The 15,834-nt window shown below is 42.8% G+C and overlaps 1 protein-coding gene and 1 long non-coding RNA gene across 3 annotated transcripts in view; one reads left to right on the top strand and one right to left on the bottom strand.

The window, feature by feature from the left end:
* The window catches only part of LOC140590945 (alpha-2,8-sialyltransferase 8F-like), a 100,822-nt gene that overhangs the window by 21,120 nt on the left and 63,868 nt on the right, over positions 1–15,834 (bottom strand). Inside the window, exon 2 of one of the 2 annotated variants that reach the window (XM_072712759.1) lies at positions 15,276–15,324. The exons of the other annotated variant lie outside the window; for it this stretch is intronic. The gene's annotated coding sequence lies outside the window, so the exon portion shown is untranslated. The remainder of the gene's footprint in view (positions 1–15,275; positions 15,325–15,834) is intronic. 2 annotated transcript variants of the gene reach the window in all.
* On the top strand, positions 7,206–9,359 carry LOC140591009 (uncharacterized). The gene is made up of 2 exons (XR_011991895.1): positions 7,206–8,035; positions 8,242–9,359. It is a non-coding gene; the product is annotated as an uncharacterized lncRNA (long non-coding RNA).

Raw genomic sequence — 15,834 nt, 5'->3', positions numbered from 1 at the left:
GGCTTCTGGGAATTTAACCGGATGCCCCAGGGGGTCACGAATGCACCCAGTACGTTCCAACGAGTAATGGAAAAATGTATGGGGAATTTAAATCTTAAGGAAGTTCTAGTTTTTTTGGATGACCAAATTGTTTTTTCAAGTACTCTAGAGGTACATGAGGAGCGTCTGATGCGGGTCCTAAGTAGACTGAAAGAATTCGGCCTAAAACTGTCACCTGAAAAATGTAGTTTCTTCAAAACAAAAGTAAAATACCTTGGCCATGTCGTGTCAGAGAAAGGAATTGAAACTGACCCAGAGAAAATATCTGCTTTGACAAATTGGCCTAAGCCCCAAAATATAAAAGAGTTAAAATCTTTTCTCGGATTTGCAGGATATTATAGAAGGTTCATCCGAGACTTTGCAAAGATTGCTAGGCCTTTAAATGATCTGACATCTGGCTATGTGCCCCAGAAAAAGTCTTGCAAAAGAAATCCCAACATTTTTCCCGCTGTTGACCTGAAGAGGCCATTTGGTGAGAGGTGGAAGGTTGAGTGTGATAGTGCTTTTAGCACACTCATCCAGAAGCTGACAACTGCTCCTGTTCTGGGGTTTGCTGATGTTAAAAAACCCTATATTTTACACACTGACGCCAGTCTACAAGGCCTAGGTGCTGCTCTATATCAAGAGCAAGATGGTCAGTTGAGGGTTATTGCCTTTGCCAGCAGAGGGCTCTCTCACTGTGAAAAAAAGTTACCCCACGCACAAGTTAGAGTTTCTTGCGCTCAAGTGGGCTATAACAGACAAATTGTTTGACTACTTGTATGGAGCTAAATTTACGGTTGTTACTGACAACAACCCTCTGACATATATCTCATAAACATCTCATTCAAGAGGGCTCCAATGCTCAAGGGATACCTGCCGGCTCAACTATGGTTGAGTGTCTTGCTATGGATGCAGATGCTGTTCCGACTGAGTATGCCTATATGGGGATCCTGCCGGGAACACCACCACTACCAAACATGTCACAGCATGATTGGGTTTTTGAACAACAACATGACCCAGCCATAAGTAGAATTATTGACATAGTGAAGGTTGGAAAACGGCTATCTTTTAGTTTACGGCAGCGGGAGGACAGAGAAGTCCAACTGATGCTCCGCCTCCAAGGTCAGTTCGTTTTGCGGAACAGAATCCTCTATAGGAAGCGAATTGTTAATGGAGAAGTCACTTATCAGCTCGTTCTCCCAAAAAGCTATCGGGAATTGGCTCTACAGGAACTCCATGATAGTGTTGGACATATGGGTATTGATTGCACTCTGGAGTTGGTGCATAACAGATTTTATTGCCCACATATGATGACAGATGCGTGCAATAAAGTCCAAACGTGTGAGCGATGTATTCGTCAAAAAGCTAGGGCTGAACGTAGCGCTCCGCTTGTGAACATCTCCACTAGTAGGCCACTAGAACTTGTTTGTATGGACTATTTGTCTTTAGAGCCAGATAGGAAAGGGTCAAAGAACATACTCGTCATCACAGATCATTTTACGAAGTACGCCATCGCTGTCACAACACCAGACCAAAAAGCGAAAACAGTTGCAAAAGTATTGTGGAATAATTTCTTTGTCCATTATGGTTTTCCGGAACGGTTGCATAGCGACCAGGGCCGGGATTTTGAATCCACATTGATAAAGGAATTGTGTAGCCTCCTTGGGATCAAAAAGACTAGGACAACCCCCTATCATCCACGTGGAAATCCGGTGGAGAGGTTCAATAGGACTCTCATCAGTATTCTGGGCACACTGCAGGAAGAGGACAAAATGAGGTGGAAGGACTTTGTGCAACCATTAGTACATGCCTATAATTGCACGAAGCATGACACAACTTCGTTTCCTCCATATCAGCTTATGTTTGGGAGGCAGCCAAACCTTCCAATTGACATTGCTTTTGGTCTCAATTTTGGGGAGAGGAAGAAGCAGTCACACTTGCAGTATGTGAGGAATCTGAAGGAAAGCCTTTCAGAGAGCTACAAAATAGCTGCTGAGCACAGCTCAAGAAGTGCTTTTCAGAATAAATGCTATTTTGACAAAAAAGTCAGGGAATCCAAGCTTGAGGCTGGGGATCGTGTCTTAGTGAGAAATGTTGGAGTTCGTGGCAAGCATAAATTGGCTAATAAATGGAGTCAGACAATTTACCGGGTAGTGAAGCAGGTAAAAGATCTTCCAGTTTATGTAGTAGTTCCGTGTACCACTGATGGTCCAGAAAGAGTATTGCACAGGGATTTGCTATTGCCTTGTGGGTTCCTGTCTCCTTCAGTTCCCGCAAACCGAAAGCCAGTGGAGATAAAATCGGCAGATGGAGGGGTTATATTCCCTGAAGAAACAGATTCTGGTAGTGTTAGTAGACATAGTCATAAAGACATCCCACTATCAGATAGCGAGGATGATATTGAGCATTACCACTCTTACTGTATGCCAGGGTAGGATGGTAGTGTTGTAAGAAGTGTGGAAGGAGGAGTTGGCAAAGGGCTGTCAGAACTTCTCCCATTTGAACAGAGTACAGGTCAGGACAATAACATTGGGCCAGAGGGGGAAACAACCGTGACTGGAAGTAGTGATAAAGGGATGGTACCTATGGAGACTGAAGTAAAGGCTGTAAAAGGGTCTGTTCTTGATCCAAATGCTTTATCTTTCCAACCACAAGTGAGCCCAGTGCATGCAGATGAGACCCTGACAATTAGAACCGAACAATCAGGAGATATACCAGGAGGACAGGAAACTGAGCAAGTGGGAGACCCTAATGTATCAGGGGTTGAAACTGTTGAATTAAGGAGAACTTCCAGGGAGTGAGTAGCACCAAAGAGGCTGACCTATCCCTCTATAGGGAATCCTCTTGTACTGTTGATGCAATCCATATTACATGGATTAGAGAGAGCATTTTCAGATGCCCTTGATGTTAGTGATATACCCTACAATGACAACTGAAAAAAGTTGCAAAAGTTGCGCAAAAAGGAAAGAGTAACAAAAGGACAGCTTCTGCATCTTACTGCTGGACATTGTGTCATCACACCAGCTGCTGTTATCTGAAAAATAAGATCCAGGTACACACACAAAAAGTATACATACAAAGAAACCAATGGTACCATTATGATAGGGAATATGCTTGTGCCAGTATCTGCTTCTGGAATTAAATACATTAATACCAAAGAAAAAGATACATAAGCAGACCAACAGTAACACAGTCTGGATATCGCCTAGGGCTGGACAATAATTCGATATCAATATATATCGCGATAGAATTTTTTTCAATAACGGTGATACGATTTTTAAACACATTTCCGATATTTCGATATACATTTGAATATACCAAATGTATAGAGGGAACCGCCAAATTCCCCTTTGTCTTAGCATTTTCTCATTGGTTATGTCGATTCTTTTATGTCGCCGAACCCTAATATCTTGAGCACAAAAGAGGGCCAAAATCGCCACTTAACATCGGTTATCTCCATCCCCGTGACGATTCGCCGGCTTTTAAAAATGTATCACAAGTGCTAAACAGCGCGTATTCAAATCGCATTCGCATGGTAATTTGCTGAACAACGCAGCTGTGAAACGCGATCCAGGTAAAACTTTTTTAGACAGCATAAATAATATTGAAGCATTTGTTTTCAAGCAGACTGTTAAAGGCAAAAGCAACAAAGCATTTTAGACTTTGTAAAGAAACCATAGTAACCGCGTGTATGATACTTTTCAGAGCTGTGTCAGAGCGAAATGACTCGTGAATTTAATTTTGACACTGGTTAGCTTTTTGTAAAAACGAACTACAGTACACCCCGCAGCTTTTTGTGATTTTGTGAGCGATCTTTGTGTTTTCAATATAGAAGAATATATTTAATTATATTTCAAAGAATATAATTAAAGGTTTGTATCTAGAAACAACGGTGGTTTTTATTGTATACTGGTAAATCTCTGCTGTAAGTTGGTGCACACATGCCTTTTGTTAAGCAATATGTATGTCGGGGCCGGCTCTACACTGGGGCAAGAGGGGGCAACGCCCCCGTAAGCAAACGTCCTGCCCCCTTAAATCAAACTTTTAGAAGTTGAGGAAGAAAATAATAATTACCCACAAACTGAATATGGACAAGATTTACTACAGTAGCTGAAAAATCCATTGAAAAAGGCACAAACGAGATGATAAGTTTCACTTCTTGTTCGCTCTTTCCCTCCGCGTTCTGTTTGTGCACGGGCTCACACGGCACTCGGCAGAGATCCCCCACTCACCCTCCCCCCAGCTAAACATCCAATCACTGTTAGTATGCAAATGAGCCAGTTTCTCAGTAGGCAGGGCAGAGCGAAATGAGCTGCGCGATTGCGGGAGGTTTAGAGGAAGCAGCAATCTCTCTCGTCAAAATCATCATTTTGTCTATTTGGGGGGGGGGTCTTGATCGTGGGATACTGTACCCCCCAGTACCCCCCGATCAAGCACCCCACAAATAGACAAAAATAGCAGTTGGGTTAAGGTCTTTGTTTTTTTTTTTTTTTTTTTAAAGAAAGATAACCTAACCTTGTAGGAAAATTTTATGTAAAACGATTTCAGACACCCCTAGTGTGGACCGTACCATTTTAACCACCTCGGTGCTAGAAGCAGCTTAGCCAGTCGGTTACGTCATTCATTCTCATTGAGCGAGTTGTTCGTTGTGATTTCAAGATTCTTTATTCGTCACATACATAGTTATAACAAGTACAACATGTAGAGAAATGAACCCTGACCGATCCTATTTTTCAGTTTTATATTTCAAGACTCGGTGAATTGATTTTTTCTTTTTCATAACTTAGCCTACCCTTTTTAGTTTTGTTAATATTGGCAATAGTGAAAAGTGTTTTGTTGGGTTCAAATATGTTTGATATAGGCCATCCAATTAAGGTAAACATAATGTTTTTACTTGTTTTAATCTGATGAGGAATATTTTATTTTATTTTTTGTTGTTTTACTTTTCAGTTTTCCCCCTGAGGGATTGCCACCTTACTGTGGTCAGGGGCTTTGCGTGCCTCAGTGACCCTAAGAGCTACACCAGCAGAAGCTTAGCCTTCAGGTGGGACACCCAAGTTGGACAGGTCTTAGGGTAGAGGCCTGACAAAGTGCAATCCAATTACATGACAAAAACAGTTATCCAGAGCACCACCCCACCCCTTTCCCGCCTTTGTCGCCACCATGTGCCCCCTTCACATTTCTGTCTGCCCCCTCATATATGCATGTCTAGAACCAGCCCTGATGTATGTACATATTTATAGCATGCCGATCGCGTCAAACAAATTGCGGCAATGCCAAAAACACCAAAAACCCGTGCATGTACATCCTCAGTTATTAACGCACATAAATAAATTTCAAGCACATGTTAATATATTGCTGCCATATTGGTTTTCGGTTATCTCGATCATCGGTTATCTCGACGCTTTTTGGCAACACCCTAGGCTGGCGACATAACCGGGTTCGACTGTATATGAATAATCAGTCTGTTCTAGTTTAAATGGAAATATATTATTGTTAATAAGCTGAGTCTGAGAGTTTTATTTATCTGATAGTTTATTTCACATTTCTTGTTTGTAAAGGCTAAATACAAATAAAAAGTGAACCTTATTTTTTTTTGTACTGTTTTTATTTAAAAAAAAATGATATAATTTTAATAGGAGGAGCCTGGAGGTATTATAGACTTTGCAAATTGAGTTTGCAGACATCCATTGTGTGTGTCCTCTGCAGTTTTTTCCTGAGGCTTTTTAATATTGTCCATATCTATATCGGAATTATATCGTATCGACCAAAATTAAGAAATATATCGTGATATAAATTTTTGCCATATCGTCCAGTCCTAATATCGCCACACCAGTATCTGCATCTGAGAAGAAAGAATGGAAGCCAAACACACACACAGACACACACACATACACACAACCAGACAAGGAGAGAGAGGGATAAAATTGGGCAAGAAAGCCCTGGGCTCTCGTGTGCGCGCGTGTGTATGTCTATGCGTGTGCGCGTTCTATATGTATGTGTGTGGATGTGAAAGTGTGTGTATATGTGTGTGCATATGTACGTGTGTGTGTGCATATATACGTGTGTGTGCATGTGTGTATGTTTGTGTGTTGTGAGTATGTATGAGTGTGCAGGTTAACATGGAATGATTCCCAATGAGTGCGCGAGGCCACAACAACGCCTCCCCGGGGCCCCCCCAGACGGCCAGGAGAGCCCCGAGCGATCATGGACCCAGCTGCCACACAGCGGCCAGGCACCCGGGGCCCCCGCCCGCCCAAGTAGGCAGAGGGGGGGGAGCCACTGAGCGCCCCCCACCGGCGAGCACTAGCCAGGAACCCCACGGCCACAGGCGGCAACACGCCGACCCCCCCCGGGGGCGGGCCACGCAGGCACGGATAGGGCCGGAGTCCGGGCCACCCGCACGCCAGCCCCGAGGAGACCTGCCCCCCCCAAGAACCCCCACCCGGGGGACCAGGGGGACGCCCTGAGAGCCACCAGACACACCCACCCCTGGCTACCCCAACCCCCCCTCCCCCAAGCCCAGACTCCCCCAACCCTCCCTCCCCAGTCCCCGCACCCTCCCTCCCCCAAATCCCCACACTATCGTCCCCACACCGCCCCATCATCCACGTGCTCCCCCGTTCCAGGACAAACATGCAGACTCACAGATCCATGCATACACACATACACACACTCAGACACACACTCGCCGTCACACCTGCTCATCTTTGAGGTCCAGCAGCAGATGCCCTGGACTTGCCCTGTGGACGGCCCCAGAAGATGTTCCCCACTCCCCCAGATCGCAGGCGAGCGGGGACCCCGCCGGAGACCGGCAGCGCCCCACAGGAGCCACCCAGGACCCCCCACCCCGTCCGCCCCCCATCCACCTTGATCATTGATGGTATACATGTGTGTGAACTAAAGTGTCATTAAAATATGGGGGATCATATGGGGAAAAAGACACCCACCAGCCCCCCCAAGCCCTAAGTGTCTAAGGTGGAGTTAAAATAGAGGGGAAGGGAGCTGCGCAGTCCAGCTGTGGGCTGCCAAAGCAGCCGACCCAGGACCTGCACAGTTCCCCTCGCCCTCCAAGGCCCTATGTGAAAGAATGGTGTGACATGAATGTATGTCTAAAGTGCAATTAAAATAATAAAGGGGGGGGTGAGTGGCTAGTCTCCTCTTGGCTAGACTACTGCAATTAGATTTATGCTCAGGTATAGATTTATGCTCAGAGGTGACCGTGCCTTCACGGTAGCTGTCCCCAAGCTTTGAAATAGTCTACCCCATTATTAGTTCTGTACCGACCACTGTCACCTTTAAATTGTGCAAATCAGTTATGTGAGAATGAGGTACTTATAGCTCCTTTTCTACCCCAACTTTCAGGTCCCAGGTCACAGGCTGGCCTGTGCACTTGTGATTGAAAGGTTGCAGGTTTGACTCCCCGACCAACAAGGTATCACTGAGGTACCCTGAACAAGGGGCTGCCCCCAAGCACTACTGCCCGGGGGCTGAATTAGCTGCCTGCTGCTATTTCACATATGGTTTAAATGCAGAGGACACATTTCATAGTTGTGCTGTGTGTGTCAACAACGATAATTAATTACTTTAATTTCTAATCAGACATGGGGCCTTAAGGAGCCCTCTGGAAGTTCCCATGGACACAGATGAGTGGCAGCCAGCTTTTAGGCCATACCCCATGGTTACCATGTGAGCCAGAAGCAAGGGGATGGTGCTCCCTGAATACATTAATGCCAGTGAGATATACTGGCAGCTTGAGTAGGGAAGTGACCCACCGAAAGCATTGTCAGTAATGCAATAGAGTTTTGCCTACAGTTTGCTGCTGCAATGTCCATAACAGTGGTCATGTGCTTGGCTATGGAGGATGCCAGAAAATGAGGAAGAAGAGGATGAGTTGGCCACATGGCAGTACCCTGGACAGTGAGGAGTGATTTCAGGCCTGTGATCATGGGCTTGAGGAAGCTGGGGGGGGAGAGAGATAAGAAGAGACACCACTTTTTTCGTTTTCCCTGAGGTAATATTACACTTTGTGTATATAACATAAATGTGAAAGTTTTCAATAGTGATAGCACAGTTTGCTGCCTATGGCGAGTTCAGTGAGGCTTAAATGTGCCATCTTTACAAGGAGAAAAATTATGAGGCCCTTTTCTGGTTTCTACCACACCACAGCAGTGCCAGAAACAGGATGGAAGATATCTGTTCCCTGTGTCATCCATGCAGGAGGGAAGAGTATGTGTAATTCCCATCAAGATTGAAGAGTGATTTGCTAAGACTGAGAAGGCAAAACCAAGTGGCCCAGGGTCCCTGGAATATGTACGCGACTCCACTGGAGATGGCAGCACAAGCTCAACCCTGCCAAGTGTTAGTTCCTTCAGAGATAGGTACAGGTCATGCCACAGACATTTCATGTACTGCTATCATTAAAGGAGCTTCATCAAGAGCTGCACCAACCTCAGGGCTGCTCCCCACCAGCTGCCAAAGAACCACTCCAGTGTTAACCTCCCCTGACCTGAAGGCCCCATTAGTCATGGACAGGGATGGCAGCACTGTCACAAATATCAGTGCAGTACTCTCAAAGGTTCAGTACAGTATATAAAGCCACCAGATAAGCTGGGTGGAGCATAATTATGGTGTTATGTGCAGTGAAATTCTGGAGGCTGCAGTGCCAGGGGCCTGAGGGTTAGGTGGGTAGGGTGGATCGAGGCATTGCACCCATGCTCCAGGGATGACATCCTGCTGATGCATTATACACAATTAAATGTTTACTTTATTAAGGTTTTCTTTGGAAAAAACAATTATACGACAGTTAGTTCCGACCAAGAGATCTGACTGGACGAGAGGCGTTTTATGAGTGCAATGACTCGACAAACTATTGTATAAAAGCAATAACACACTCATAGTTATGTGGTTACATTCTAATATATCATGGTTGTGTTTATCTTTGGCACAAGGCCACAACCGAATCACAGCCGTGATATATTGGAGTACAACCGCACTCCTTCTCGCTATTGCTTAAATATAATATTTTATGTCATGCCAGATGACATTTTTCAATTTGTGAAAACCTTTTTGTTATTCACCCAGAACCAGTTAGCATTCTAGCTCCATTTTGTTTTTTTGAATGGTTTTTCACCAAACAATATGGTGAATTGAGCTTCTGACAATGATTTAAATCAAAAAGAAAAACAATGACAGCTTAAGAAAGATAGAGAGAACCTTTTCATATAGAAGGCAAGTGTTTCAAGAGAAGTAAGTTACAGCAAGCTTTAAAATAAGGTGTCCAGCTCTCGTCGGTGCTGCCAAAGTAAGTGCTAGATATTAAAAAGTGGCGATCTGAACCTTGAAAATCCATATTTTTGTTTTCTTTGTTTCATTTGGTCTCTTTTACAGATAAATGCTGAATATTATCCAGTTTCAATGCCCTCAGATACTATTTCTAGCAGTGCTTGATCATTATCAGTGTTGGGGAGTAACAAGTTACATGTAATGGCGTTACGTAATTTAATTACAAAAAAAAATTAATTGTAATCCGGTACAGTTACTAGAGAAAAAAGTGTAATTAAATTAGTTACTTATGGAAATATTCATGATTACAATTTTAGTTACATCATAAGATTGTATGCAAAACCTATCTTTAATAACAGTATTTTTATTGCTTTTCATGTTTTTCTTATGCAAAACATCCTCCTTTGCTATTTCCCTCCACAGCCGAAAGTTTGAAACGATTCGATGCTTCTGATTGGTTATCATGTCGCGTCTACATTTGCAGCCAATTCTGCTAATTAACTTGCCGGAGCGGTCTGAGTTCCTGTTGCAAGCAATGGCAGACAACGAAAGGAATGCATTCCATTGCTGGAAATATAAAAAAATCATTTCCAATACATTACAGAAAAAGGCACAAATTTAACTGTGCAATGCAGTGCGTGTTTACCGGCTGTAAAGATGTTGTCCATCTAAACAGTCTATGTCCAACTTAAGGAAACATCTAGAGGTAAGTGCAGCTTATTGTAACTGCAAACAATCATATTAAACAAAGCAGGGAAGACATGCCTACCTTCAGCGTGCCACACCATGCTTCTAAAGTGTAATGCCCGGTACACACTGTGTGATTTCAGCAATCTTATAAAATCATTACCGATCACACTGTGCGATACGGATCTAATAATCTTAGCTATGACAGGTATGCAGAACCGAGGTGAAATCAGTTTTAGGTTGGACATTCAGATCCACATTCTCCAGACTTAGCGGCAGTGCTTCACTCACGCTAGCCGGCATAAGGTCGAAAGACGGCCAGATCAATTCCACAGCCTCGGAAGTGCTTGCGCGCCACTGATTTAGGGACCGTCAACAAATTTCTTCCAAGTACCTGCTTCCCTCGGACCTTGCTCATCAACACATTCTCATACAGCTGGGCGATATGGCCTAAAAATAAAATCATTGATTTTTTTCCACAATAAATCTGATTTTCGATTTTAATCAATTTTCCCCTCCCCTACTCAAAATCAAACTACAGGTGACAAATAAATGGTTCAAAATAAGTTTTAACTTTATGTTGTTTTTTTTTTTTTTAAACCGATAAGTGTAATCTAACAAGCCAAAAAAGATGCCAGATGGCAGACCACGCCATTGTAAACACTTTTAGAAACTTGTAAAAACTTTTAGCATGTTAATGAATCCCGGCTTCTCCACAGTAAGTATGGGCAGCACGTCTTTTGCAATATACATCGCAACAGCGTTTGTTGTCGCCTTCCATCGTGCCCCATTCTTATCATATGGCACACAGTTCGAAAACGTGTCAGGGACGGTTGCTTGCTTAACTTTGGATGTTGTGCTGGTGCTGCGGCTATTTTCATTTCGCTGGGAGCTGCACTTCTCCCACTCCGCTGCGTGCCTCTGCTTTAGGTGCTGAAATAAATTTGTCGTGCTGCTTCCTTTGTTTGCAACAGTTTTTAAACAGACTTTGCAATGGGGATTTGTTTGGTCAGTGTCGGATGGCGCAAAACCGAACCATTGCCATGTTGTTTGTGAATCCGCTACAGTGTTTGGGTGTGCGCGCTAATATACCCGTGAAGGACGGTGCGTCGCATTAGTTCCGCTTTTGGCGCTCGCATGTAAAATAAGTAATAAAATCGATTTTCATAAGAACACATCGTCCTGAAAACACATCGCCCACCTCTACATTCTCACACCCGGCACATGAAAAACCAACGCATGGTCAGAGCCCTTTGATGTCCTTAAGTGAAGCACTAGGTCTCCTTCAGTGTCTGCAGTTGAATGAAATTTGCTGTGTCCTATAGGCCTCAGGTAGAACCACAATTGGTACTAGGTTTTGGGTCGCAGGCTCCCATGGCCTAGTAGCTATTGAAAAAAAGGCCTAATTTTAGAGGAAAAAAAATCATATCAATTAAACAAAGGGTTAAACTTGAATGACAGTTGCTGTGTCCTATAGGCCTCAGGTCGTACTACAACTGGTACTAGGTTTTGGGTCACAGGCTCCCACGGCCTAGATGCTATTGGAAAAAAAAGGCTAATTTTAGAGAAAAAAATCATATCACGCACACAAAGGGTTAAATTCGAATGAAAGTTGCTGTGTTCTATAGGCCTGAGGTAGCAGCATAATTTACACTCATTTGGGCGTCATAAGCTCCCATTGCCTAGAAGTTATTGAAAAAAAATCTATTTACCCACTTTTTCCTTTTAAAATGATGATTTAAAATAAAATATGTTAAAAATGAGTAAAATTCACTGTGTCCTGTGTATGTCAGGTAGTTGTAGAATATGCACCCATTTTGGAGTTACTGGATCCCATTGCAATGAAGTTATTGCAAGCAATCAGTACTATTTTATTATTCTGACAGAAATTCGTTGACGGTCCCTAAATCAACGGCGCGCGAGTGCCTCCAAGGCTGTGGGATTGATCTGGCGTCTTTTGACGGCTTTATGCCATAGAATGCATGTCGCTGTTCTGACGAGTTGAGCTTTTTGGGTTTTTTTGGGGGTTAGGTTTAGGGATTTAGGGGTTTTTTTGGGGGTTAGCGTTTTAGGGGTGTTCTGGGGGTTAGAGTTAGGGTTTTACGGGTTTTTTGGGGATTAGGGTTAGGGTTATCGATTAGCACTACGGTAGCCTAACTTGACAAAGTAGCTGAACTCGTTTCAGATCAGCGACCAATCGGTCATTTAGAGACAGGCATGCATTCTATGGCAGGGATGCCTTTTTCGGCATAACACCGGTTATGACTTGTTACACTGAGGGAATATGGGTTTTCACTGAGTATGAAGCGAGGATCTATTCTTAACTGTTGTTTAAAATCATGGTTAGGCCTATATGGTATGAATGGTATGTTTGGTATCTTTATTAAATTAATCAATTATAATCATGTTAATTCATGTATTGAAAGGAGTTTGACAGTAGTCAGTGTTTAGTACTGCTGTAAGGTAAACCAGGTTTTATTTAAAAATGGTTAACGGTTGAGAATATTCATTCATAATTTAGAAAAGTAATCAAAAAGTAATCAAGTGTAATCAGTTACATTACTTTCATATTGTAATTGAAATAGTTACAGTATTATTACATTTTAAATAGAGTAACTTGTAATTGTAACAAATTACATTTCCAAAGTATTCTTCCCAACACTGATCATTATTATAAGAGGTCGATGAAGTTGTTTCACAGTGGGGATGTAGTCTCTAGCTGAAAGTTACGACAGCCATTTTGTAGCTTGCTACACAAGTTCATCATATAGGCGAAATACATTTTGGCTTGGGGTTTGTTAACAATATCTCCGAACTGGATATTGTAATGCCATCCATTTTCTGAAACCACTGAACATCTGATGTGTTGTCTTTGTTCTATTTTCAAATAAGTATAGGTTTATATGAAAATCATTGCACCCTGTTTTTATTTATATCTTACACAGCAGCCCAATGTTTTGGAAATGGAGCTGTAAATATTTAAAGTTATTTTTAATAAATTTAATAAATTTTTCTACTTAAAAAAAATCAGCCTAATATCCCCCCAAAAGAAAAAACAGCATTGGCCACAGAAAAATCCATATCTCAGTTCCAAACTGAAGTCAGACATCCTTGAAAGTTTGGCCTCAGAAATAATGAAATATAAGGTGTATCGTTCAACTTCAGAGTTTGATGATCAGGCTGATAACAAAGCATCCTTGCTTAAAGGAGCAAGGAGCAGTTCCTGGCTACTGCAGCTGGAAAATTACTTTGAAATACAAAATACAAAATGAAAAATTACACTGCACAACAAAGTTTTTGCTTCTTGAACACTGTTGGGTGTTCCTTATAGATTTTTGGCTGCTGATCACGAAAATCACATCCAAATTTGCCCATCACGTACCGTTTCATCGAAATCTTCAGTTTTGTCATGTATTTTTCTCATATTTGTGTCCAAAAATTTTCATTTCTGTAAGACACCTATCAATAATGTACTGTACAGTCTGAGAATGGAATCAGGCCAGGTTGGAAACTGTTCTGTGGAAGTTTGCAGCCTGGACATGCCAGAGTCAGCTTGATACTGCCTCAGCAGGCTATAAAAGTGGGTTGCATAAACAGATGCTGCTCATTGGGTTAATATAGAACTGTGTGTGTGTATGTATTGTTTCAGAATACAGTGGTACCTCAGAACTCGAATTTAATCCATTTGAATTTAAGCCGTAGCGCCCCCCAACACGTTTCGGTCGATATCTCCTGTCCTGTTAGTCCTACAATCGAAATTCTTTTTTCTACATATACAGACAGCCTTGCCCTACCAACTTGCCATTTGGACTATGAAGCTCCGCCTACTTAGATTTTTTGCTATTTTGCATAATTTGCAAATCCTACTTTTTCCTTAAAGTCCTAGCTTGTCCTACCAAATCAGAAAAAATGAGGTGTCCAGCTAATGAAAACTCTGAGCTGATCAAGAATTATTAAAAAAATTTGAAATCCCATCTCCCAACACCATTCTGGGGACATGGTCCAAGGCGGGCCGCATTTTGTCCATAGGGGGCGCTACAACTAAAAACTGCCAATATCTCCTGACTACCTTGGCGAATCTAACTGAAATTTGGCAGATATGAACTAGGTCCCAGCCTGAGGTCAGTCACCTACAATGGCAGTCAAAAGTCCTGAAACAGTGGCCGCCATCGGCCAATCAATATCAAGCAGCAATTTGACTGGCTTAATGATGACCAATCCAAACCAAATTTAGCTGGAACATTTGTCATCTGACTCTCAGCCCACCTTGTAAAGGACATCTCATTAGGCCAGATGGGGGCGCAGTAGCGCCCCCATCTGCATTTCTGCCTATTTATCCAAAACTGCCAAGCCTACAGTTGAAATTTATCACCAGTCCAATTTACTATGTCCTGATGAATCCAACTGCATATAGAACTTGGTTCTACATCTTTGCGTTTTTGCATGATTTATATTTGTCTGAAAAAAGGTCATTTTGTTAAACCTCATTGGATTTTCGCCCAACATACTTAAATCTGGTGTCATTCAAATCAGGAGACAGTCCTTTTAAAGATTTAGAGAAAAAACTTAAACTTTCGGTAAGATACAGCCAAAAGCCACACCAAGACCCTACTGGTGCCACGTCCATTTCAATCAGACAGCTATATCTCAGGCATGCTTCAGCCAATCATTACCAAATTTCTCTGACTAATGTAGGGCTGTAACTCTCCAAATTTCGTGTCGATCGGTCAAACAGGAGCGCTACAGCCACTGGTTAAATACACTCACCTAAAGGATTATTAGGAACACCTGTTCACTTTCTCATTAATGCAATTATCTAATCAACCAATCACATGGCAGTTGCTTCAATGCATTTAGGGGTGTGGTCCTGGTCAAGACAATCTCCTGAACTCCAAACTGAATGTCAGAATGGGAAAGAAAGGTGATTTAAGCAATTTTGAGCGTGGCATGGTTGTTGGTGCCAGACGGGCCGGTCTGAGTATTTCACAATCTGCTCAGTTACTGGGATTTTCACGCACAACCATTTCTAGGGTTTACAAAGAATGGTGTGCAAAGTTGATGCTAGAGGTCAGAGGAGAATGGGCCGACTGATTCAAGCTGATAGAAGAGCAACTTTGACTGAAATAACCACTCGTTACAACCGAGGTATGCAGCAAAGCATTTGTGAAGCCACAACACGCACAACCTTGAGGCGGATGGGCTACAACAGCAGAAGACCCCACCGGGTACCACTCATCTCCACTACAAATAGGAAAAAGAGGCTACAATTTGCACGAGCTCACCAAAATTGGACAGTTGAAGACTGTTGCCTGGTCTGATGAGTCTCGATTTCTGTTGAGACATTCAAATGGTAGAGTCAGAATTTGGCGTAAACAGAAGGAGAACATGGATCCATCATGCCTTGTTACCACTGTGCAGGCTGGTGGTGGTGGTGTAATGGTGTGGGGGATGTTTTCTTGGCACACTTTAGGCCCCTTAGTGCCAATTGGGCATCGTTTAAATGCCACGGCCTACCTGAGCATTGTTTCTGACCATGTCCATCCCTTTATGACCACCATGTACCCATCCTCTGATGGCTACTTCCAGCAGGATGCACCATGCACCATGTCACAAAGCTCGAATCATTTCAAATTGGTTTCTTGAACATGACAATGAGTTCACTGTACTAAAATGGCCCCCACAGTCACCAGATCTCAACCCAATAGAGCATCTTTGGGATGTGGTGGAACGGGAGCTTCGTACCCTGGATGTGCATCCCACAAATCTCCATCAACTGCAAGATGCTATCGTATCAATATGGGCCAACATTTCTAAAGAATGCTTTCAGCATCTTGTTGAATC

Source organism: Paramormyrops kingsleyae, chromosome 5 (genome assembly GCF_048594095.1).
Source record: "Paramormyrops kingsleyae isolate MSU_618 chromosome 5, PKINGS_0.4, whole genome shotgun sequence".
NCBI lineage: Eukaryota > Metazoa > Chordata > Actinopteri > Osteoglossiformes > Mormyridae > Paramormyrops > Paramormyrops kingsleyae.
This window is presented reverse-complemented; position numbering and strand designations above follow the sequence as displayed.